This window comes from Lepidochelys kempii, chromosome 6 (genome assembly GCF_965140265.1).
Source record: "Lepidochelys kempii isolate rLepKem1 chromosome 6, rLepKem1.hap2, whole genome shotgun sequence".
In the NCBI taxonomy this organism is placed as follows: domain Eukaryota; kingdom Metazoa; phylum Chordata; order Testudines; family Cheloniidae; genus Lepidochelys; species Lepidochelys kempii.
This window is the reverse complement of record NC_133261.1, coordinates 6629596-6639836: the sequence shown is the minus strand read 5'-3', so window position 1 is coordinate 6639836 and position 10241 is coordinate 6629596. Positions and strand designations below refer to the sequence as shown.

The 10241-nt window shown below is 42.7% G+C and overlaps 1 pseudogene; it reads left to right on the top strand.

Moving 5' to 3' along the window:
* Nucleotides 1-4040: 4040 nt before the first annotated feature.
* Nucleotides 4041-9321, top strand: LOC140912845 (up-regulator of cell proliferation-like; annotated as a pseudogene).
* The last annotated feature ends 920 nt before the right edge of the window (nucleotides 9322-10241 follow it).

Here is a 10241-nt window from a genome sequence, read left to right as displayed (position 1 = left end):
GTTTATTTCTGTATTGAAGCAGGTTCTCCTGGGGTATTTGGGTGGCCTGTTGCATGATGCAATCTACTTCTCTGATGAAGTGTCCTTGTTTAATGAAGGTGGTTTTAAGTGACCATACTGGGTGGCCGTACTGGGTCAGACCAAAGTCCATCTAGCTCAGTATTCTGTCTTCTGACAGAGGCCAATGCCGGGTGCTTCAGAAGGAATGAATCAAAAAGGTAATCATCAAGTGATCCATCCCCTGTCACCCATTCCCAACTTCTGGCAAAGAGAGGCTCGGTACACCATCCCTGCCCATCCTGGCTGAGAGCCATTGATGGACCTATCTTCCATCAATTTATCTAGGTCTTTTTTGACCACTGTTACAGTTTTGGCCTTCACAATATCGACAACAAGTGTGTTAAGCCAGGGATAGTCAATAGGCGGACCATGGGCCAAATCCGGACTGCGAGATGCTTTTGAATGGACCCCACAATGTTTTTATTTGTTTATTATCATTATGGGTTTCTCAATTTTTTTTTCTTGGAATCTGGACCTTGACTATACCTTGACCAAGAAATTTGGACCTTGACAAAAATAAGCTATCCCTTCATTAAGGTATATATCACTTACTTTCTCCTCAGAGCACATTCTGTGGTATCTGAGTGCCTGGCTGTTAATAACATATTTCTTGGTATGGTTGGGGTGGTTACTAGATCTATGAAGGTAGGTGTGGTGATCCATGGGTTTCTTGTATATGGTTGTCTGTAGGGTTCCATTGTTGAAGCTGATTGTGGTGTCCAGAAGTTGATGCTAGTGTGGGAAAGCTCCAGAGAGAGTTTAATGAATGGGTGGTGGTTGTTGAAGTTGTGGTGGAAGTCTGAGGGAGTTTAAGCTGTCTTCCCATAGGATGAAAATTTCTCAGGTATATCACTGGTTTCATGATGCACTTCTCCAGAAATTCTTCTTCAGGATGACCCATGAAGAGGTTAGCATATTGGGGAGCCATCCTAGTACCCCTGGCTGTTCTCATGCTTTGGACAAAATTTTATTGTTGAAGGTAAATCTATGACAGGCGAGGATGAACTGGATGAGTTTGGTATGTGTTTGGGATGGATAATTGATGGTTGTCCATTGTCTTTTAAATATTTGGGGCAGGCAGCTATCCTGTCATTGTGAGGGATATTGGTATATAGGAAAGTGACATCCATGGTGGCAAGGATGGTATTCTGAGGAAGGTTGTTAATACTGTGGAGTAGAGTAGGGCTCAAATGTACTTGAGCCATCCAGCTACTGTGAGAGTGGACTGTCTGGAAAGACTCTTGCCTAGGCTCACAGCACATGCACGTTTCAATCTCTTTGGCTCATGTGTGTTTGCATGCAGTGTTCTAGAAAGCCAAAGGTTTCCTTTAATAGATGTTTTCAGTATTGCTTCCTCAAACGGGCAGTCAGTGCCACACACTGGCTGAAATAAACGATGAGTGACTGAGATCAAGTAGGGGATGTTGAGCTCTGTGGTGCACAATTCCCTCCATTATAAGACTGCTGATTTTGCAAAATGCTGTGTTTTTGACGAGCTGTGTCTAGGGAACTCCTTGCTCAAATGACCCCGAAATTTGGGTCACTAACCCTATCCTGTTCCCCCATGAGACAACAAATTTCAAGACAGTCCAAGTAAGCATACAGATCTTACAGTACTTAGAAGAATTAACATTTAAGTAGAAAGGGCTTCTCAATCTAAACTAAAGCAGAGCTGGTGCTTCATTATAGAAGCATAGGACTGGAAGGGATCTCGAGAGGTCATCAAGTCCAGTCCCCTGCCCTCATGGCATGACCAAGCACCATCTAGACCACCCCTGACAGGTGTTTGTCTAACCTGCTCTTAAAAATCTCCAATGACGGAGATTCCCAACCTCCCTAGGCAATTTATTCCAGTGCTTAACCAGCCTGACAGTTCGGACATTACGAAAAATTTCCTATCTAAACTTCCCTTGCTGCAATTTAAGCCAATTGCTTCTTGTCCAATCACCAGAGGATAGGAAAATAATTTTTCTTCCTCCTCCTTATAACAACCTTTTAGGTACTTGAAAACTGTTATCATGTCCCTTCTCAGTCTTCTCTTTTCCAGACTAAACAAACCCAGTTTTTTCAATCTTCCCTCATAGGTCATGCTTTCTAGATCTTGAATCATTTTTGTTGCTCTTCTCTGGACTTTTTCCAGTTTGTCCACATCTTTACTGAAATGTGGCACCCAGAACTGGACACAATACTCCAGCTGAGGCATAATCAACGTGGACTGGAGCAGAAGAATTACTTTGCATGTCTTGCTTACAACACTCCTGCTAATACATCCCAGAATGATGTTTGGTTTTTTTTGCAACAGTCTTACACTGTTAACTCATATTTAGCTTGTGGTCCACTCTGACCTCTTGATCCCTTTTTTGCAGTAATCCTTCCCAGGCAGTCATTTTCCATTTTGTACATGTCCAACTGATTGTTCCTTCCTAAGTGGAATATTTTGCATTTGTTCTTATTGAATTTCATCCTAGTTACCTCAGACCATTTCTCCAGTTTGTCCAGCTCATTTTCCATTATAATCCTATCCTCCAAAGCACTTGCAACTCCTCCCACCTTGGTATCGTCTGCAAATTTTATAAGTGTACTCTCTATGCCATTATCTAAATCATTGATGACTATATTGAACAGAACTAGACCCAGAACTGATCCTTGCAGAAGCCCACTCGTTATGCCCTTCCAGCATGACTGTGAGCCATTGATAACTACCCTGAGAATGGTTATCCAACCAGTTATGCACCAACCTTATAATAGCTCCATCATGGTTGTATTTCCCTAGTTTTTTGTTCTTGACAAATCCATGCTGACTATTACATATCGCCTTATTATCTTCTAGATGTTTGCAAATTGATTCCTTCATTATTTGCTCCATTATCTTTCCGGGTCCAGAAGTTAAGCTGACTGGTCTGTAATTCCCTGGGTTGTCCTTATTTTCCTTTTTATAGATAGGCACTATATGTGCCCTTTTCCAGTCTTCTGGAATATCACCCGTCTTCCATGACTTTTCAAAGATAATAGCTAATGGCTCAGATATCTCCTCAGTCAGCTCCTTGTGTATTCTAGGATGCACTTCATTGGGCTCTAGTGACTTGAAGACATCTCACTTGTCTAAGTAATTTTCAACTTGCTCTTTCCCTGTTTTGAACCTACTCCATTTTCACTGGTGTTCACTATGTTAGGCATCCAATTGCCACCAACCTTCTTGGTGAAAACCGAAACAAAGAAGTCATTAAGCACGTCTGCCATTTCCACATTTTCTGTTATTGCTTTTTTGTCTTCATTGAGTAATGGGCCTACTCTGTCCTTGGTCTTCCTCTTGCTTCTCATGTATTTGTAGAATGTTTTCTTGTTACCCTTTATGTCTCTAGCTTGTTTGATTTCCTTTTGTGCCTTGGTCTTTCTAATTTTGCCCCTACATACTTGTGTTATTTGTTTGTATTCATCCTTTGTAATTTGACCTAGTTTCTACTTTTTGTAGGACTCTTTTTTTTATTTTTAGATCATGGAAGATCTCCTGATTAAGCCAGGGTGGTCTCTTTCCACTCTTCCTATCTTTTCTGTGCAGTGGAATAGTTTGCTCTTGTGACGTTAATAATGTCTCTATAACACATAATAAATGGGTTAATTGTTTATCAGGTCCAAATACCCTAACACTGCACTGGAGACATTACCGTACCAGGACTTGCCTGGAGGTGTCTTAGCATTAGCTCCCCATGTTGAAGTGTGGGTAAATTTGCTTTGTAAGTAATGACAGTACTCACAGCTCCCCAAAAGGACAGAGAAAGTAGCGTGAGTGAAGGGACTGATTTGGTCGCTGGGAGGTAAGCAAAGCCACAGTGCTGTTAGCTACATCTGTAAAAGACATGTCCCAGCAAAGAGATGGAGGAAGATATGAAGAAAATCAAAAATAAGTCTTCCCAGAAGGTGTAATCTGCACTGACTGCTGAAAGGGAAATAAAGGGTCAGATCCTCCAGATGAGTCATTGATGCCCAGCACAGCTCAGGGTGAGGGGTGTAGGCTACCATCACAGCCACCTGATCCTCAGACTGCCAGGCACCAGTCTGATCCTGAGCAGCAGCTTAGAGCAGCCAAGGGGTCATTTCAGCTTCTGGGATCACCACAGAGACAGGTTCCTGAGTCTATGCCCCCTCCTCCAGTAGCTGTGAGCTGGGATGTCATAGAGCTGGTTATACTGGAAGATTTTCTAGGAAATTCTCAGTTCGCCACTTAAGCCATTTTCAAGTGGACTCTGCACTGTGCTGAGGATAAGGATTGGGATCAAACAATGCAAACCAACCTAGTAGAGTTCAAAGTGGGCCAGAACTATGTTTTATTTGCATGGAAGTAATCCCATTGGCTTCATTTTTGTTAAACCAATATAAGTAAGAGAAGAATTGAATCCAGGATGTATAAGTCATCTGTTACTTACTGGGTACTGCTTTTCTTTAAATTACAAACATCAGGCTGTCTATGGAATGAGTAAACTGTATATAAAGTCACCATTTTCTACTCTGAAATTTTGGTTTGTTTTAACTTCCTTCTGCAGAAAGAAGTAAAGCATTTCAAGATGTTCTGTCCAGATTAAACCTGGAGAAGCACAGAAGCATCAAGATCAGGCTGAGGGATGTTTTGGAGATCTGCCCAGAAAGCATCAAGAACAGGATTCCAGAGGCATTAGGTGATTTACCTTGGCATTTCCTGAGGAAGGTCATGGCTCTGAATGGGACGGCCAGAAATACAAGCATTGGGCACAAGGCTCCTGCAGAAGAAATGGATGATTATGAGGAGAAACTGCATACTGATGGCACTTTCTGTTTTAGTGACACTGAGATGAAAGTTTCTCTGCAATCTCTTGATGTTCTTTGTGCTGTTCTGCTTTGCTCAGACAGCTTCCTACAGCAGGAGATCCTGTCCAAAATGTCCATGTGCCAGTTTGCCCTCCCTCTGGTGCTACCCACCCTCAACACCCCCAAGGGCACCCTATTACTGTGGGCCATGAGGGACATTGTGAGGAAGTGGAGGCTGTACTCCCTGGCAGAGAGCAGAGGGTTCAGAGAGGAGAGCCTGGTGCTCACAGAAATGCCAACGATTTCTTTTGTGTGGATGGGGAGCTACAGCTTCTCCAAGTCCCAACTCCTCAATGAGGTTCTCAGCCCCTCCCAGCAGCACCACGATTTCTTTATCCATCGGGACATGGAGTCTGGGAACTTCCTTCAGAAAATCGCAGATGGGCTGGTTGAGATTTCCTGGTATTTCCCTGGGGGGACGGAAAATTCTGATCTTTTCCCAGAACCCATTGCAGTTACAAATTTGCATGGAGACATTGAGTCCCACTGGCTACAGTTTAGCTTTTTAACAGCGGTCTCCTCCGCAGTGTTCATAGTTACCGAGAGCATCGGTGAGAAAGAATACGAGCTGTTGTCATCTCTGAAAAAATCCAGCTCTAAATATTACTTCATCCTCAACTGCAAGAATAAGAAACCCAAAGAAACTCTGGGATTTCTTAATAAGCTGTCCTCAGTGTTGAAACTGAGCAAATCACTAGTACTGGTGAAAGATGGTATCATGAATAATGCAGGATTTGTGGAAAAAGTGAAGTCCACCATAGGAACCATAGTGAATTCATCTCCGAAGACAGTGAGTTTGGAAGCCATGGCTGTGACGGCACGTGACCTGGGAATCCAGGTGGATGAGGAGTGTCAGGCATGTCAGTGTGCGAGGAAATATACTGAAGAAATCACTGCAGAAATAAGAGATGGGGCAAAATACAAAAGGGAAATGCTGAGCCTGCAAGGAGACCCATGGAAAAACTTGGCTAAATTGGAAAAAGAGATGTGCCAAATGAAAAGGCAAGGGGACGTGGCCATTGAAGACTATAAATCTGCACTGAAACAGAAATGGTTAGAGATACGTAGACAGCAGAATCAGTGTGACCGTACTAATGGTTTGACTAAGTTTATCAATGGAATAGTACAGTTGAATCCAGTGGAGAAACATTACTTTCTGAAATGGATGAAATTTAGCCTGGATAATATTGCTAGGGGGAATCTTTCTGAAATGCGGGCGGACTAAAAAGAGAAATGTGTAACTCCAGGAGTGGACTGAAAACAGCTGGAGGAATTAGATAAATTAATATCTGATAGTTCCTTGGGGGTGGAGCATTTCATGCGTGAGTTGGGGCATTTCTATGAAGCTGAATGCTCAATGGTTAAAGAAGGGAAAATGGAAGAAAGCCAAAGACAATTCTCCCATCTCCCATGCACAGCAGCTGACCTGATGCTGGAAGGGTTTCCTGTGGAGCTGATCGATGGAGATGCCTCCAACATCCCCATGAACTGGGTAGTAGATGTTCTAACTCATCTCCATATCAGACTAGGGGGTAGATCCAGAATGGTGGTTATAACAGTGCTGGGAGTGCAGAGCACTGGGAAATCCACTCTTCTCAACACCATGTTCGGCCTGCAGTTTGCAGTGAGTAGCGATCGATGTACGCGAGGAGCGTTCATGACACTCATTAAAGTTACAGAAGCTGTTCAGGAGCTGCTTGGCTGTGATTTCATCCTGGTGATAGACACTGAAGGTCTGAAGGCCCCTGAACTAACAGCACTGGAAGACAGTTATCAACATGACAATGAGCTGGCCACTCTGGTGATTGGACTGAGTGACATCACCATCGTTAACATGGCCATGGAGAATGCCACAGAAATGAAGGATGTTCTGCAAATTGTGGTCCATGCATTTCTCAGAATGGAGGAAATAGGAAAAGAGCCAAATTGCCAGTTTGTGCACCAGAATGTCAGTGATGTGTCTGCTCATGATCAAAACATGAGGGACAGGAAACACCTCCTGGAGCAGCTGAATGAAATGACCAAAGCTGCAGCAAGGATGGAAAAGCAAAGCAGGGAAATGGCATTTTCTGATATTATGGAGTATGACCCAGAAAAACACAATTGGTACATGCCTGGCTTGCGGCATGGAGTCCCTCTCATGGCTCCCGTAAACACTGGATACAGTGAGAGTGTGTGTGAGCTAAAGAAATACCTGTTTGAATTCATAGAGAACCGTTCACGGAAAAGAGCTGGAAAGGATATTCCTGATTTTATTGTATGGTTGAAGAGCCTGTGGAAGTCAGTGAAACATGAGAACTTCATCTTTAGCTTTAGAAACAGCCTTGTAGCTGAAGCCTATCACCAGCTGTCTATGAAGTATTCTGAATGGGAATGAGGTTTCCGCAAGGAGATGTATCTCTGGATATCTGAAAAAGAAACTTTTATCCAGAATCAGCTGCCAGAGACACTAGAGGGTGATCTCTTTCACAGCTTAAAAATGGAAGCACAAGGGAAGCTACAGCAGGGAGAACAGAAGCTCTTGAATAACTTAGAACAGTATTTTAAAGGTGAAGCTCCAAATTTGAACCTGATAGAAAAGTACAGAGAAGATTTCAAAAGGAGCGCAAATAGCCTCAAAAGAGAACTTGAAAATTATTCAAGCAGTAACTGTGAGGAAGCAATTCGAATACGAAGAGGACAGCACAAGATAGACAACATCCAGTCTGGGTACAAGCAGAAAATTGAAGGGGAAGTTGCCAGACTCTTGGCTGAATGCCGAAACAGAGAAGATAAACTAGACCATGAGAAACTGAAAAAAGAATTTGAAACGATGTGGCGAGAAACCTTGTCAGAGTTAACGCTCTGTACTTTACAGAAATGTCAAGTTGTTCAAGATATGGATCTCCAGCTGAGAAAGGATCTGAAGCACAGAGGGGGTGCTGTCAGACAGATACTGCAACATGCAAAAAGCCTGCTGGATTATAGAATGAAGTCTTTCCCAATGAAGAAGGAATACTTAAACCTAAAATGGACCCGAGCAGTTGTAAAATACTTCTCACAGGAATGTTACTGTAAAACTGAAGAGCTTGCTCTATCTTTAATGACTGAATGCAAGAAATACATTGAAGAAAAAGTTAAATCCAAAACAGACTATGATGAAACCTATTGTGGAGAACTGCTGCATATGGTTAATGAGAGGTTAAAAGAGGAGGAGATTGAGCAACTTCACACTTCTCCTTTGTTTGAAGTTGACCTGAAGCTTCACGTTTGGGGGAAGCAGCTTGGGCATTTCAGAAGATGCATGAAGATTTTATCAAAGAAAACGATCCTCAGCAACATCTGGAGAAGCTGAAACCTCATTATTTCTCCATATTTACTGATCTCCATTTGGAAAAGAAAGAGAGCCAAACGAGGGCGAGGAATTTCTGTGATCAGTGTCTCAAACCTGCCCTGGTGGGTTATGTCAACAAAAGGCTCGGACTAGAAATAGTTGACAATTTTCTCAGCAGTGAACAGGCCCTTGAATACACCAGCCGAAGCTTCTTTCAGTTCTTTTTGCTAAAGAAGCTGCTGGAAGAGATGAACTTTGACAACTATGTGAAATAGATAAGTAACTATGAAGAGTTTGTCAAATCCTGGATACAGAGATGTCTGATAGACCACTATGGAGGGAAGGCAAGTTTGAGGGATTTGGAGAAAGGGATTCTATCCAGAATAATAAATAAAATCAAGGGAGTTCTGAAAAACTCCATAAATAAAAACAATAACACAGTTTCTGCCTTTTTAGACAGCTTTTGCAAAGAGCTGCAGCAGGACCTGGCCATTTCCAGCAATAGCTTAGTTGGAGTACAGTTTAAAACCACAGCAAAAATTGAGCAGCTTTCTGGTAACATTGAAATCTTCCTTCTGGAGCTGGAACAACAAATCTTAACCCAGTTTAATCATTTGGAACTTGAGACCAAACTCTCCAGCCTGCCAGTGAAACCCCAGGATGAGATCTTCAAGCGAGTGTTTGGCTGTGGGAAGCAGTGTCCGTTCTGTGAAGCCCCCTGTGAAGCAGGAGGCACTGACCATAAAGAGCATTTTGTATCAGTCCATCGACCCAAAGGGTTAGGGAACTTCAGGGATTGTGATTCACAAAAGCTTGAGCATTCCATATGCTCCTCTGATGTGGTTTCCAATCGTGAATTCCGAACTGCAGCCGAAGATGGGAAATTTCATCCCTTCAAAGATTACCGCCATTACTACCCAGACTGGCACATTCAGCCTGGTCCCAATATTGATGCTTCTGATTTCAGGAAATTTGTTTTCAAATCATTCAGTGACCAGTTAGCTAGAGCGTATGGTGCTAAAGCAGCAGATCTTCCAGGAGACTGGAAAAATCTAACTAAAGAGCAGGCGCTGAAGAGCCTAAAGGAAGTGTTTTACATGAAATAATAGACATGCCAAGAGTCTCTTTAAATAGGATACACTTCAACAAAACAAAACCCTTAATTTTAAAAAATGGAATATGAACCAATCTGACAGCCTATACCGTTTTTTAAATTGAAAACTAAAAAAAAAAAAATCAATTGCAGGTCACTTCTTCCAGTTAGTGCAAAGCTGCTGCACAGGAACAGCCATACCAAAGCAAACTGATAGTCCATGTATCCCTGTGTCCTTGCTGAACCAGAATAACAGCCCATCAAGCCTGGTATCCCCACCTCTCTGCAGTACTGGATCAGACCAGTTAGTGCAAGGCTGCTGCACAGGAACAGCCATACCAAAGCAAACTGATAGTCCATGTATCCCTGTGTCCTTGCTGAACCAGAATAACAGCCCATCTCGCCTGGTATCCCCACCTCTCTGCAGTACTGGATCAGACCAATCACCCATATAGCCTAGTATCCCACATCCTTGCTGTATTGGATCAGACCTAAAGGCCATCTAGCTCGGTATCTCATCTCCCTGCTGTACTGGATCAAACCAGTGATCCATCCTGTCTCTGACAGTGGCCATTACAAGATGTCTCAATGGGAGGTGCAAGAAACCATCTAATGGAAATTGTATAGAAACGTTTTTAGAGGAGAAGCTTCTTCCTAACATAACTATGTAAACAGGGTCCGAATGAGTTCTCCCATGACAGCTAGCTGGGAGCGGGAGAGACTTTAGGAGGAAATTGTATTTACATGAACTCACCTACTCTGCCTAGATATCCATCAGATATAGAGGTGTTGCTCAAAGTGATCAATATTGACTTGTGTTGGGTTACAGATCACTTTAGTACTGAATGAAGGGGTAGTGAAATGTTGTTGTCAGTGTTGTTGCATTTATTGTATAAGTAAAGGGGAGCAGAACTGTGCTTAACCTGTCTCAAA